Source organism: Ursus arctos, unplaced genomic scaffold (assembly GCF_023065955.2).
Source record: "Ursus arctos isolate Adak ecotype North America unplaced genomic scaffold, UrsArc2.0 scaffold_11, whole genome shotgun sequence".
Taxonomy (NCBI): domain Eukaryota; kingdom Metazoa; phylum Chordata; class Mammalia; order Carnivora; family Ursidae; genus Ursus; species Ursus arctos.
The window spans coordinates 26,170,749-26,185,136 of record NW_026622775.1 but is presented as its reverse complement, the minus strand read 5'-3'; the positions used below and the strand labels follow the sequence as shown (position 1 = coordinate 26,185,136).

The following is a 14,388-nucleotide window of genomic DNA, read 5'->3' as shown; positions in this document are numbered from 1 at the left end:
CTGGTATTAGAAGATCTCCACATTATTCTAATGTTCAGCCCTGGTTGAAACACAGGCTCCAAATTACGGCTTCTCTCACTTTAATATGCTTATGAACCACTTAGGGATCTTATAAAATTCAAGTTCCTATTCAGTTTTTCAAGACGATAAACTGTATTTCTAACAACATCCTAGCTAATTCCAATGCCGCTGGTGCGAATTTCGCACAGCAAGTCGCGGCTATTGAAATTCGTGACAGAGCTCTATGCCAGTAAAGATTAATCTGATACACTGTGTAAAACATTTGTGTTAGCTCTTCTGTATTAAAAAGAGGTATGAAGTAAAAGATTTAATGGCTAATTAAGTTTGGCAAACAGTGAGTTAAATAAGGTTAGGGAGTTTTCTTTATTGCAGGGTTTTCCATAGCTAATGCCTTCCTAATGTTTCTTTTTCCCATGTCCTGTTTCCGTGGAGCATGTTATAGGATTAGCAATTTGCAAAACCCACTATCTCCTGCTGATGCAGACAGAAGTTGAGCTATCTTCAAATAATCTTTGCTACTTTCTTAAAAGCTTAAAATTTTACTGAAACATCTCTATAACTGATTTGTTTTCAGTTTCCTAATCTGATTCACGACGATTCTAATTTATTTACAAATCCAAATAGGTTTTACAAAAAACAAATTAATCAGGCTTTGGATTCTAAAGTGATTATGTTGTACATATGCATGATTCTTTGTTTAGACTTAAAAATGCTTGACAAGTGACTATTTTTTTTCTTTGTTCTCTTCTATAGCATTTCCATGCACACGTTTTCCTGATTTTCTTTGTGTCATTTTACAGCATGTTGCTTGCTCATATATTTTTATTTACCAGCATTTTGGGAAACATATAAAATAAGAGAAAATAATCTTTCCACAAAATTACACTGAGGTTTCATTAACAGAAAAAAAAAGTTTTGCAAATTTTCTTAAATAATAATTAGATCGGTTTTATGTAGATGAGGATTCTGACTGACCACAACAAAATTCATTTCCTCTTCAGAAGTTCAGTGATGAAACCCGAACTTGCCAGGATTTACCAGCCTATAGGCGAATATAGGCTCATTTTGCATAGATGCTCAAATGACAATGAGTCCTAGTTTCTGCTGCCTCATGTGGGAAGAACTTCAGCATCTTTCTTGACACTCCTCACACCACAATATTTAGGGTCATAAACACTTCGAAATTTCCCCAAGAGGTTTGTGTCTCACAAATACTTAGGCTCTTATTTTTCTGTTCCATCTCCTTATCTAGAAGTATTGCCCCTCCCAGGGATTTGCTGCCCTACCAGACGCAGAGCTCCAATTAAGAGACATCAGTCAACAGGTGGGTCATGCCAGCGTGTGAAGGGGCTGTGGGACCAGAGGTATAATTGGGTAACCTACACCAAAGACACATGGAATGTTCTGAGAATCAAAACGAATTACATAGCTTACAGTTTATATTAACATAAATTTACTGTCCCATTAATTTACTGTTAATATATTTACAGTGCTAGAAAACTCTTGCTCAGGAAGGTAAAAGTTCCACATATATTCATTTCAGGGACTTTTTGAAAGCTACATCAGCCCTTTAGTAGGAAGCATCAAATAATAGTTTACACTTTTCAACTCTTCCAAATCTTTGCCTGTCTGTTCTTGCCAATTCTAAATTATTACATCATGACTCTTACCCTAATTAAGCCCCTCCCCTGAAAGATCCTCTATAAACAAGACTTCAAATCTTAATAAATATCCTGACTTTGCATTCTCCCTCAGAGATGCTACTAAGACTCCGGCAAAGCGGTGCTTTCCTGTCGAATGTGAATGTGAATATTTTTATTTTTCTGCACAAACAGGACTTTCTGATAGAGACAAACAGCACTCTATAATGATAAAAAATGTCTCTTTTTTCCTAAAACCATTTACTCCTCATATTCTAAGGTGATAGTTTTGGAGCCATGTGTTTACATTTCAAATGGTAATAAATTCCGGAGCCATTCCTTATATTCCAAACCATGAGAACGTAGGTGACTTTCCCCTTCTTTCCCAAAGGCAGAATTTGTTTCCATTCCAAAGTAAAAAAACAAAACAAAACAAAACAAAAACAAAAACAAAAAAACCGCTTTGGAGGGGGGAGGAGTCAGTATGCCAACACCTATATATTAAGCTTCCAATTTTATACTTTCAATTCTTCTCCTATAATACGGGTCTCCTACTTCTCCCCTGCACATGCAGGTCCATCTGACTCTCACCACCTTGCCACCTGGAAGAAAATGCAACATGGACAAAAGGCCCTAAAATATTGTACAAATAAATAATTTCACCTTTGATCCAGAAACCTTGTACGTACTGTCACAACAAAATAAAATATAAATATACATTTACTCCTTTACCATACAAGCAATAAACTTGCCCTTCTGTTACTAAGAGGTTGTTTGGTGACATTTTTGAGGCCAGTTCAATGGTGCTGAATTTCACAATGTTTTTGTGAATTAAAAAAAAAAAAAAAGAGGAAAAGAAAAGAAAAGAGGAAAATCACCTCAGCTCTTCTGTCCTTGGGAGCTCAGAATAGCACCTTGATGATAGTGAAGGTTCACAAAGTGCCATCCTCCTTCATTGTTCACTTCCTTCTCCTAATACCCTATAAAATCCCACATAATCCACAAGCAAAAGACATAGATATCAAGGTTTTGCTAGCCGATGCCTATGGGATTAATTAGTCCATCTGTTACCCTAAAACACCAATTAGGATTCAGTAAAGACACCTACTATAATCCAAAATATTTCCATGGGCCCAATATACTCCTACATGACACAAAAGATTCAGGGTAACGAGGGACTCTCTCTCTACATCTCCGGGAAAATATCGATTAACTTTTGTTCTGAAGCTTTTCAGATGGAACCATGGGTTACACTGTGATTTCTGCTTTGCCAAAAAATTGCAGTCAGCCTCCAATAATCTGTCCTATAACCCCTATGCTCACTAAGTCCTCCAACCTCTCTGTATGGTATGTCCTGCTATAATCCTAAATTCCCAGTGTAAAATTCATCCAAACACTGAAAGATCTCTTCTATACTCAATCATACTGGTTTGAAATTTTGTATAGTTTAACATGGTCTTATTTTTAAAATTTAAAAATATGTAATACGTGGTGCTTCTTAAGTATTTATGCGTATTACAAATTACTTGGGGTCTTGTCACATTGCAGATTCTGATTCAGTAAGTCTAGGTAGGGCTCAAGTGTCTGCATTTCCTACAACTTCCTGGTGATGCTGTCACTAATGGTCTAAAGACTCCACATGAGGTAGCAAGGTGTTGTAGGAAACCAAAGCTCCAGGAGAAGAGTTTGCACATTTCAATAAATGTAAGGAAGGCCTTCTAAGACAAAATGAGCTATTACTGCTGAAAATATGGAAGCCAATGGTGTTGACAATGTGAGAATTGTACTTCAAAGGGAATCAGTGACAACTGTGGACTCAATCTTTTCCTTTTCCTTCTCTTTTCCTCTCTGTTCCTTTCCTTCTTCTCTTCCCTTTCTGTCTAAATACCCATTCTCATTTCTTCTTTTTCATTTCCATACTGATTCTTAATCTCCTTCGATCCCCCTCCATTTAGCTTCTAAGAAATGACTTTTATATTTCTGCTTATTACTTTCAGATCCATTTCCAAATGGTCTTGCTATGCTTCTGCACGTGTACCACCTAACTTGTCCACATTCAGAGTGATCTTATAAAGGAATGAGCTATCAATACTGCACAATTATTTTGGAGGGACGTGAAAAGGATTTTAGCACTATGACTTACGCTAGACCAAAAAATATATAATATTCTCTAACAGTAAGTTTCCCCAAGAGTAACTTAAGCAATTGCGTAATGATCTTTTACTTTTATTTTTTTGTCTAAATGTTTTTATTTGAGACAAATAGCCGCACCACGTGAGAGCTTACCTTCCTCACTCCAAATTAAAACAGAGCATAATAGTGGCAAATGTCATTTGGCAGGACTGTCCCAGTATGTGAACATCCTTCTGCCCACTGTGGTTAGGCAACTTTATTCCTCAGCAGTCATTCTTACACAAAATATTAACCCCCAGAAATACTAAGTCACACAAAAGGAAGTGGTCTTAATTTCATATGTGGGGCAGTATGTTCTCTAAATGCCAAAATGTAGAAGCACAAATGCAACCCAGTCTTTAAAAAACAACAGCAGCAGCAACAACAACAACAACAACAATCAGTCGAAGAATTTTCATCCCTTCTTACTCCTATAATAAAAAGTAGTGCTAGGGTCTGACATCCAGATTTGGTTTTTATTCTGGCCATTTACGATGTTTCCCCATCTGACTTGCATCATTAGGGTTATGGATAAAATTTCATTCACTTTGAAGAGAGGTGTATCTACTCCTTCCTCCTCTTCTTGCCTTCATGAATATGTTCCTGAGGCGGCTGTTATCCAAGGGTCTTCTAGAGCCACTATGCTGTTGGCTTCTTCCAAAAACTTGTGCAAACCAAAAGGATCTTCCTCGAACTGAACTGGTCCTTCTAGGCCTTTTTGCCTATGGTCTGAACCAGAAAACTCCTTATCAGGAACAAAACTGTTGGTCTTTATTCTGGTTTCTAGGTTGTCACCATACATGTCCTTGTCCAGAGTTTTACTGGGATGAAAATATTCTGGGCCATATCTTTACCAACTCCCAGGTTCGATCATAAACCTTGTAAATTTCATCTTCTCTACCTGCAAAACCACTGTCCACACCCTTAGATTATTTGAAGAGCCTTTGGTCATACTGGACTTCATTGGACTTCTGAGGATTGGGCACACCAGAAACAATGATTTCACTGAAATCTCAATTTCATATCTCTGTAGTTTTAACCTCTTATCAGAAGCTGTCCTGGAAAGATTCCCCCATTGTGATGTCTCTCTTTTTACCTGTCATGCTGGATTTCATCCATCTCATGTGCCTCCCTATCTTCTTTTCCCACATGGGTTTTGATCCCAACTCTTCTCTCTTTGGCTTTCTGGCCATTTCTCTAAGTTTCTCTTCATGTTTCTCCTTTTCTTTTTGAACCATATTTCTCTCTACTTGAACCCATATTTCTACAGCTTCACAAGCCATCCAATAAGCAATATAGAGGGCTTCAGCCTGCTTGGCAAAGTTTTCGTTGATGTGAACTATCTGCAGCCCTCTTCCATGAGCAGCCAGACATTTGTCTAATGGAATTGTATAATCCTTTGCATGTTTCCAGTCTGAAATACAAGGAGAAATCTTCCACTCTTGTTGTTCCTTCATGGTCCTCTTTTGGCTAGGAGAATGCATGACAGGTGTAGGAGAAGGTGGTTCTTGGGGAATTTTCTTATTAATCTTGAAACTTGGAGGTTCCACTGGATCTTTCTGCATTTCCACCATCCAAGTAACTCTCTGTTTAGCTCCAGAGTTGAAAGCCACTCCTTGTTGAGATGGTGTGTGTCAAATATACTGAGCAGGAGCCAGTTTTTCAGCTGCTCGAACTGTCATGGCTGCAGCAACCTTCTATGATGTAGCTTTTTCTAGGGCTACCATTTTCTTTTCTGTTATCTCTTTAATGGTTTCTTCATCAGGTCTTTGCAGGTCCAGGTCATCTGCATTCATGACTTTGGAACCAGGTCAGTGTACTTGCTATAAATGACTTTGCCTTTTGACTGTCCTTGCCGAGCAATTGCATCATATTTAATTTTTCCTTCAGCATCCACCTTACTGGTGCATTTGACATTTTTTTTTTCTTTCATTCCATTTCCAGTGGATACTGGGCTACGTGGATCTCTGGAAAAGCACCTCCATCTCCAAAATCCTCTAATAACTGAGGTATTCAGCTTTTCTGGTATCCATATGGGGAAGGTTCTCTAGGAGACCAGTGAGGTCTGTCATGATCTCTGGGATCTTGTCTTTTCTTCAGCCTCAAGTTGGTCCTGAGATAATTGAGTAGGTACAGGTAAAAAGCTGGTGAGTGCCATCTTCTTCCACTTAATTGAGCATGAACTGTACTGATTTTTAAAAAATGTTCTCTACTGGTGATACCTACGGTCTTCAAAACATACACTCATAACTATATTATAAATGTATTAGCTTTACTGAAGCCATTTTACCAATATATTGTTTTTCAAAAAAATAAAAATTCTAGTCTTACTGGTTTACTGACCTTTTAATTTTTCTTTTCTGTTTCTTCCTTTATTTTAACATATTTTATACAGAATCAGGGACAGGGGTTGAAATGTGACATAAATTTTCTGGAAGTAGATTGTCTTGGTTGGAGAACATAAATAAATCCTAGTACTATAATTTCTTTTCTAATTGTAGTAGGAAAAGTGTACATAAGTTAAGATTATGAGATACAAACTAAATTTTTATAGTCTTAAATTTTTTCCCCTTATTTTGGTTTCTGTTGCTTTCCTGTTTTGTGACTAAGAAGAAAAGTGAAGAATGCTTGGAAGCAAAATCAGCTATAGGGAGTGTGAGATCATTAGTATAAAAGAAAGAACAAAAACAACTACCAAGCTAAAAAAGGTGGGGAGGGCAACAAATGCTTAGAGAAAGATAATAAACTAGTTTTTTAGAATTAGGGTCTAGAAAAGTGAAAAATTAAGAATAGCAGATATGTGATTGATAAAAATAATGTACATCTTAATTTTGAATATATTATTACTCATAATTTTCTACCTTTGTTCTTACAAAATTATTTTTTTCTTAGATAATATTCAAACTGAAAATAGTTTTCTACAGTGAATTAGGTGCTATGCATAGCATAGAGCTGGGGATGATGTGCACTGGTTCATTGAATTTACAATCCAAGTTAATATTATTGTGTAATGCTTCAGTGAGTATGGTATACCTAAGAGGCAAATAAACTCTATCAGGCACCGAAGTGTCATTTGCTGTACCAGAAGAGGTAACAGAAATGGAACCCCAGTGTTCTGGAAGAAGATGTTTGCCTCTCATGGGTGATCACTGGAAACTAATTTGCTCATAGTAGGATTGGATGATGATTATGTCAGTTTTTCTTTACTTCTTCATATTAAGGGTGCAGGATCACAAAATTACCATTTGTATACTTGGGAAAACCAAAGATAACATTCAAATATAAAAAGAAAACATACATACATACATACATACAGTAATATGTGACCAGAAAAAAATACATTGTGAAACCTCAAATTTAGTGTTTTTCTGATACACTTAATTTTGTACTTCAGTATTAGAAGAATTTGTCAAATAGAGTTATATGTATAGAGGACTGACTGTTTCTTGCAATACTCAATTAAAAAAAACCTGTGAATTAATGGACAGGAATAAGAAACTGTAATCTATTTGAATTTGAAGTTTACATTGGGGATGTATATATAAATCCAAGAGTAAGCTTAATTAAACTAAAGCCAATATTATTCAGATCCTTCAAACAAAGAGGTTTTATAACTAAAACAAAAATTTTAACATTGAGAGTATGTATTCTGTCTGTTTAACTATGGACCTACTGCTTGTAATATTTTTTCACTGATTTTCTGAGACAGAGATCCCCAAATGCTGGGGCCATTTATCATTCTTTCTTGTATACCCATGGGATGGGTAGCAATAAATGAGGAGAGAATATTGCTTGAATTGTTTAACAAAATGTTCAGATAATTTCCACCCAGGAATAAAAGGATAGAACTAACATGCATAACATAACTACTATTAGATAGCAACTCTGATAGGTTATTTACATATGATGTCTTGTTTAATTGTAAAACTTCTTAGAAGTACATGTAATCTACATATTATCACTTTGGTAATGGGAAGCTTAAATAATCATCAAAACATCATTTGTATGTTGTGTGAACATGCTGTTTACACTTCGTCATGTCTGCTACTCTTTATTTTTTTCTTTAAATATATTATAGAAATTAAGAATAATTGGGAATTAGAAAAAAAAGATTATAGGAAAGAAAGTTTGAGCATGTAGGTAAGAACCACAACACATATGAGTGTAAAAATTTCATACAGGTATATTTGTAAGGCAAATAAGTTCATAAAATAGTATTTCTTAAATGGGTGATATCAAAATTCTATGAGAAAAATTCACAAAAGTATACTTACACATTTTTCACTACTTATAATAGTGTAAACCCCAGGAGGTAATGTATGCATTTGCTTGAAAATATAATTTATTTTCACTTACATGAATAATGTTTTTAGAAGGATTTAAAGATGTAAAAAATATATAATTAATGATTTTATATTTATTTTACTTTTTAATACTATCTTTTCTAATATATTTCACACTGCTCTAATGTTTTTATATGAAGTAAAAATTTGATTGATTCTTGGAATATCATATACACTGCTTTTAAAAACTTATATTTTCAAGATTTATGTATTACAAAGTGGAATAAAAGAACTTTGTGAATAACGCATAAATGTGTTTAATTTATTAGAGCATATTTAAAGCATTCCATAGCAGTCAGAAAAGCTCATAAAATTATAGCAACTGTAGATATATGGATGCCATTGTTCTAGTAAGTAATTCTGAATCAGCATATTTATTACTTGCCAATCTCAATAGCTAAACTTTATAACAAGTAATTTTTCTTTTCTATTACCCTTTATTTTAACTCCTAGTAAAGGAAAATACAGATTTTATAATTTGACAGTATACCTATTTATTCTGATGTTTAACCAAAATCATTAAATGTTGATTTCCAAGTATACTTAATGGGTACTTGAGTAGAAATAATGAGCTCCTTAAATATGCCTGACTGTAAGCAGCAGATTTTTACCATTTCTACAGTTCCAATAAATATCCATTTCTACTTACCTAGAAGAAACAATTTCTTGCAAATCAATTCTAAATTCAAATGTATGTCGATCTTATTTACTAAATCTTATTTAACAATAAATAGTAACAACCAACTCTAACAGCAACAATAATAAAATTTATGACTTGGCTGTCCCACCATTTAATTGGATATAATCTTTAATTATTGAAACTACCATCTATACAAAATCCATTCTAACTTCTGTTTGTGGCTTCTATATTTTACTGCATTATTTAAACAATCTATCATCAGCATTAACAGAAGTATGATTAAAGCACATACGTTGTTTCATTGAATGGATATATTGAGAACAAAAATTAACTCAACTTTGATTTTTTTTTTTTTTAATATTTCAAACAAATGAACCAATTCATTGCTGGCTTAAGTACTTCCATGAACTTAATCATAATCATTAGCATATGTTGCCTGACTGAGGAGTGCAGGCTGATAGAGGAGTATCATAATGAATGCAAAATAAATCCAAAGGTATTTGTAAAATACGTATAAACTGTTATCATCCAGGATTTTTGATAATTATCTTCTATTATAAGAAGAGCTAATGGGCACTTTTATCAATTGTCTCTGAGGTTTCCAAAAGACCTAATATATATATAATTCTGGGTATCAGAGATGTTAATTAAATTTCTCATTTAAAAAAATATTTATTTATTTTAGAGAGAGAGAGAATGAGCAGGAGAGGGAGAGGGAGAGTCAAGCAGACTCCATGCTGAGTGGGGAGCCCAACACAGGGCTCGATTTTATGACCCAAAGATCATGACCCAGCCTAAACCAAGTTGGATGTTTAACCAACTTTGCCACCCATGCACCCCTTAAATTGCTCAAGTTTTAACAGTTTGCAGGTGGAGGGGTCAGGACATGAATCCAGACATCACACAGTGTAACATTTTTGAACATTTGTGCATGTGTTATGCTTCTGCACGGTTTCTCATTCTCCATCATAGAACACAAACATGAATTTATATAGCCTAAATGTCCAGGAAAATGAGCGTTTTATCTACCTATCTTTATATATAGCGCTCTAGTTCTCATTTCTGAATTTCATCTAGATGCTTTATTTGACACTATTATTTCACTGAAAAATATGCTGTTAAAGAAGTGAAATTACATAAACATTTGACAGGTCAAAGTTAATTCACTATATCTGAATTTCGTTTGACCTCTACATTCAGAAAGTATTTAAAAACTAACAGTAAAATCATGAGATAAAAATGAAACATTTAGTGAACAAATGTTAAGTAATTATGTAATTTAATTTAAAATTTTATGATCAGGGCACACATGTAGTTGATATGCAGTACACATATGTGTATATATCTTTCAGTATGATACATATACACAATAATTACTGTTGGTAAGTGGAAGATTTTGAATACCAAAAAATGACAGTGTTTTGCATTTTTTTCCCAAATTCATTGTATTCTTTTTTGAATGGCTGAAAATAATGATATCTGATATATACTTACCTTTCCAGTAGATGGTAGTACAGATGTTCATAAGAGAATATCGAGTAGTATATATTTTGAAAGGAGAGGTATTTTCAAACTTGAAAATAGCATAATAAAACTTAGTGTTAATATGAATTATGGTGAATTAAAGAATTATAGCAACTGATATATTTAATTTAAACGCTTGAAATTTTAAAATGGTGTATATGTGTGTATTGCTTGTAAGTAAAGAAACTCAAAAAATCAAAGCATCCATCCCCAGAACACTAATCCCTAATATTTACATGTGTTTGTCACTGTGACCCAAATACTGCTTAGTTCAAAAGGTCCAGTTTGATGTCTCATGGTCAACACAATCTTAAATCACACACCCATAATTTTTAGTCATTGCTAATAAAACAACATTGATATCTTTTGTCTCTTGAGATTATCCAGTGTAATGTTTCCTCTCTCCCTTTGTTGATGTTTATAGTTTTCCTTGAGTTGACATTCTTGATTTAAATATTCCAAATCAGTGATATAGAGAAGATAAAATATGCAGAAATTATCACTGGTAGGTAGTAAAAGAAGAATAATTACAGTTGGGTAGAGTCATAGGGAAAATTTTAATGCTAAACAAAATTTTGATTGAGGAAATGATATAAAGAAGGAAGAATTCCTTATATGTCTTGAAAAGAATAGATACCTAAGGGTAATTAATAAGAAAACCTTGCCTTGTAGTTTGCACATGTGTCTGGAATGGTTTATTTAGTACTTTCTATGGGTAGCACTCATCTAACTATGTTTTTATTATGGCATTTCCTTAGGATAGTCATTGGTGTTTAATTAGGCCTCAGTAGAAGCAGGTTTAGAAATGACTTTACAAAACTACTTTGATTCAACTCTGTAATATGGCATAACCTAGGTGCCCTAGAGTAATTATGAGCAAGTGCCTGTTTGAAGTGATGCACACAAAGGAGCTTGGTTGTCTGACCTGCTCTGGGAGCAATATAATAGCTTCATTGGGAGTAGGCCACCTGAGTCACACAAAGATAGCAACCTGTATTGGTTGTTCTACCAATTATCTTGGTGGGCAGGGAGCCTCTGAACGGTCCTCAGCCTTGCACTAACCTTTTGCAGAAGGTCACCCTGGTACTTCTGGGTTAGGATGAAAGAATGGTCTGACATAATTCTGCCAGGCATTTTTGACAATAACAGTAATTTTCAGTTATTCTGCTGCTCTTTTGATTCAAACTATTGTGGTTTCCTGAACATTTCTCTTTCATCTGGATGACATTTACCTAATACTGTTAGGTAATTATTATCTAATATTTTTGAAGGCTTCACATTTTTACTATAAAGAAGTTATCAGCAGTAGTTGTCAAAGTTTTGATTTGCTTATTTATTTTTAAGTCACATAGACTTGTGTCCAAAGGAAAACTTATAGAATCTCATTATATAAAGTCAGACTTTTCTCAAGTTGATAGGAAGGGCTGGCAGGAGAATGCAGAGCTTCCTTTCTACCCATTCACTGTCACTTCCCAGATGGCGGAGGTGGCTTGGGGAAACTCATGAATACTTACACAAAAAAAGTAGAGAGAATATAGTGTGCTGACATTCATTTTTAATATTATGAACTTAGAAGAAACGACCAATTTATAAAAACATCACTTTATGTGAAGAGTGACCAAAAAAGCAGCATTTAGAAACTAAAGTTTTGTGTATCTTCGTAGTACTTATTCTCAAAACTTTCATTAAATCCTACACTTTGACCAATTGTCATTTCCCAGCAGACTTTTAAGGCACACTCCCTACAACTTATCTTCAGCATACATCACAGATAACCACAAACACACAAATGCAAGACCCATAAACTACATATGCACACACATACATGCTTACAAAGACCATATTTGATTATAGCAAAAAATCTTTTGGCCATCTTCATTCACATTTCAGACAATCCCCCTGCACTTTCACCATAAGTATCTCTATCATTTTTTCTATCTTTTTATTTTCACAAGGAAGATGCTTCCATTCATAGTGGGATTTCCCCCTCTATGTACCTTATAGGTGACTCGTATAAAAACATCACTGTAGTCCGCAAATAGCTGATTAGTCTCCATACTTCCTCCATCTCTTGTTTGTCCCCAAATCCATTTTGTATATTCTGACTTCGATGAAAATATGTATTATATATAATTAGTTATAACATATACAATATGAGTATCAAATCTCATTCCTGCTGAAATCAAACCTCCACAAACCTGGTCCAACTATCTTGTGAGTCTTGCATCCTTACTTCCTGAAATGTATTATAAAGATCAAACAAGTTGGACCTTTGGATCTTCCGTTTTAAGGTAAAGGCCCAATAGCCAATTAGTAGAATCTATTCCATTGTTATAGGTTTTACTCAAAGGGCATCTTTAAATTCAAACACTCACTGATAAACCCACTTGGAACATTTTATTACTGTCTGAAATCCTACAGAATATGATATAATTTTCATGGTGATTTGCATACTTTCCCTATATTATAGTTTTTATCTCCTATGCTTGAATTAAAGATTGTGAAATTTTGTAGCTATGAGTTATTTATCCTTATATTCTGGATTTTCTGGCAAAGACTAAATATAAAAGAGGGCAAGAGATGTAAATGTAAAAAAGTAAAAGCAAAATATTTGCTAACTGACCTCACAAATATACTAATTAGCATTAGAAATTAAATAATTGTTTTGGGTTGGGGCGCCTGGGTGGCTCAGTCCTTGGGTGTCTGCCTTCGGCTCAGGGCGTGATCCCGGTGTTGTGGGATCAAGCCCCACATCAGGCTCCTCTGCTGGGAGCCTGCTTCTTCCTCTCCCACTCCCCCTGCTTGTGTTCCCTCTCTCGCTGGCTGTCTCTCTCTCTCTGTCAAATAAATAAACAAAATCTTTAAAAAATAATAATAATTGTTTTGGGTGTAACAAAGGTAATTGAGTAGAGAAGTGAGAAAAGTTTTAAAAATTTTTGACAACCAGTTCTGGAAAATAAAATTTCAATAAAATATTTACCTGAATGTCAAATAGAAAAACATATAAGTGTATCAGATATTACTGCTTCTCCTTTATATTCTATGAAATATTACCATACTATTACCATTATTCAAAGTCACTATTTACAATGCCAAAATCATTTCGTATATCATTTCTCTGTACTAGCAAAAGAAAACACAAACATGCATTTGTGGGTGGTAATAGAGAAGATAGAATTAATACACAAAAGTCTTATGCCATGGCAACAGATGTAATTAAATATTTACTTTCATTGTTTGCCTTTTTATTATTAATAGTCTTCAGAAGATTTTGCATGTGTTTTATTGCTCTTTAGGGCATAAATTGGTGATGTAAAAGTTATATTTATGACACTATGAATTAATTGCTAGAAACATGTTAAGTTAACTACATGACCAAAGTACAGTCAGGGATATTAATCATATTCACCTTTTAAACATGAAAAAAAATCAACTATATTTCCATGAATAATTTCCCGTAATAAAGTTGGTTAATTCAAAAATGTGAGCTGTAGTTCTTGAGGGAATAAGGGTCTTATTCAAATAATTTGTTTTCTTGGGTAATGACTTGTGACATTATTATCAGTTTATGTCTAGTATTACAAAGTTGGCTCTCAGAAATTTTGGATCAGTCTGGTTCTTTGTGTATAATTAAACTATGTTTCTCTCGACTGATTAGCCATACCTTGGTTATTTATACAACACATTCTATGAAAATAAAATTATTTTAGATTAATTGAAAAATTATAACAATGTTTTATTTTTAGATCATAAAATCAATTTTGAAAGAGAGAAGCAGTATTGGAAAACATTTAAAAACTATAAAGTATATGAGAAGATTTAGAACAAATACTGAAGAAAAAATTTGTATATTTATCGTTTCTTTTTGAAGTTACTATTACTAAACAGTCCCTTTTTTCAAAGTGCTTGGGATCCAGACTGTTTTAAGACTTTCATTTCACAGAAATGAAAACAAATTAAATATTTTGTATTAAAAAAAAAGGTAAATCATGGATCAAAAATAGTGAGGATAGTGAATGGAAAAAGTTGTGAGGAAATGTCTACAAAT

At 33.9% G+C, this 14,388-nt stretch overlaps 1 pseudogene; it reads right to left on the bottom strand.

Moving 5' to 3' along the window:
* Window positions 1-4,372: 4,372 nt before the first annotated feature.
* LOC125281018 (SNW domain-containing protein 1-like) lies at window positions 4,373-5,991 on the bottom strand (annotated as a pseudogene).
* Between the last annotated feature and the right edge of the window lie 8,397 nt (window positions 5,992-14,388).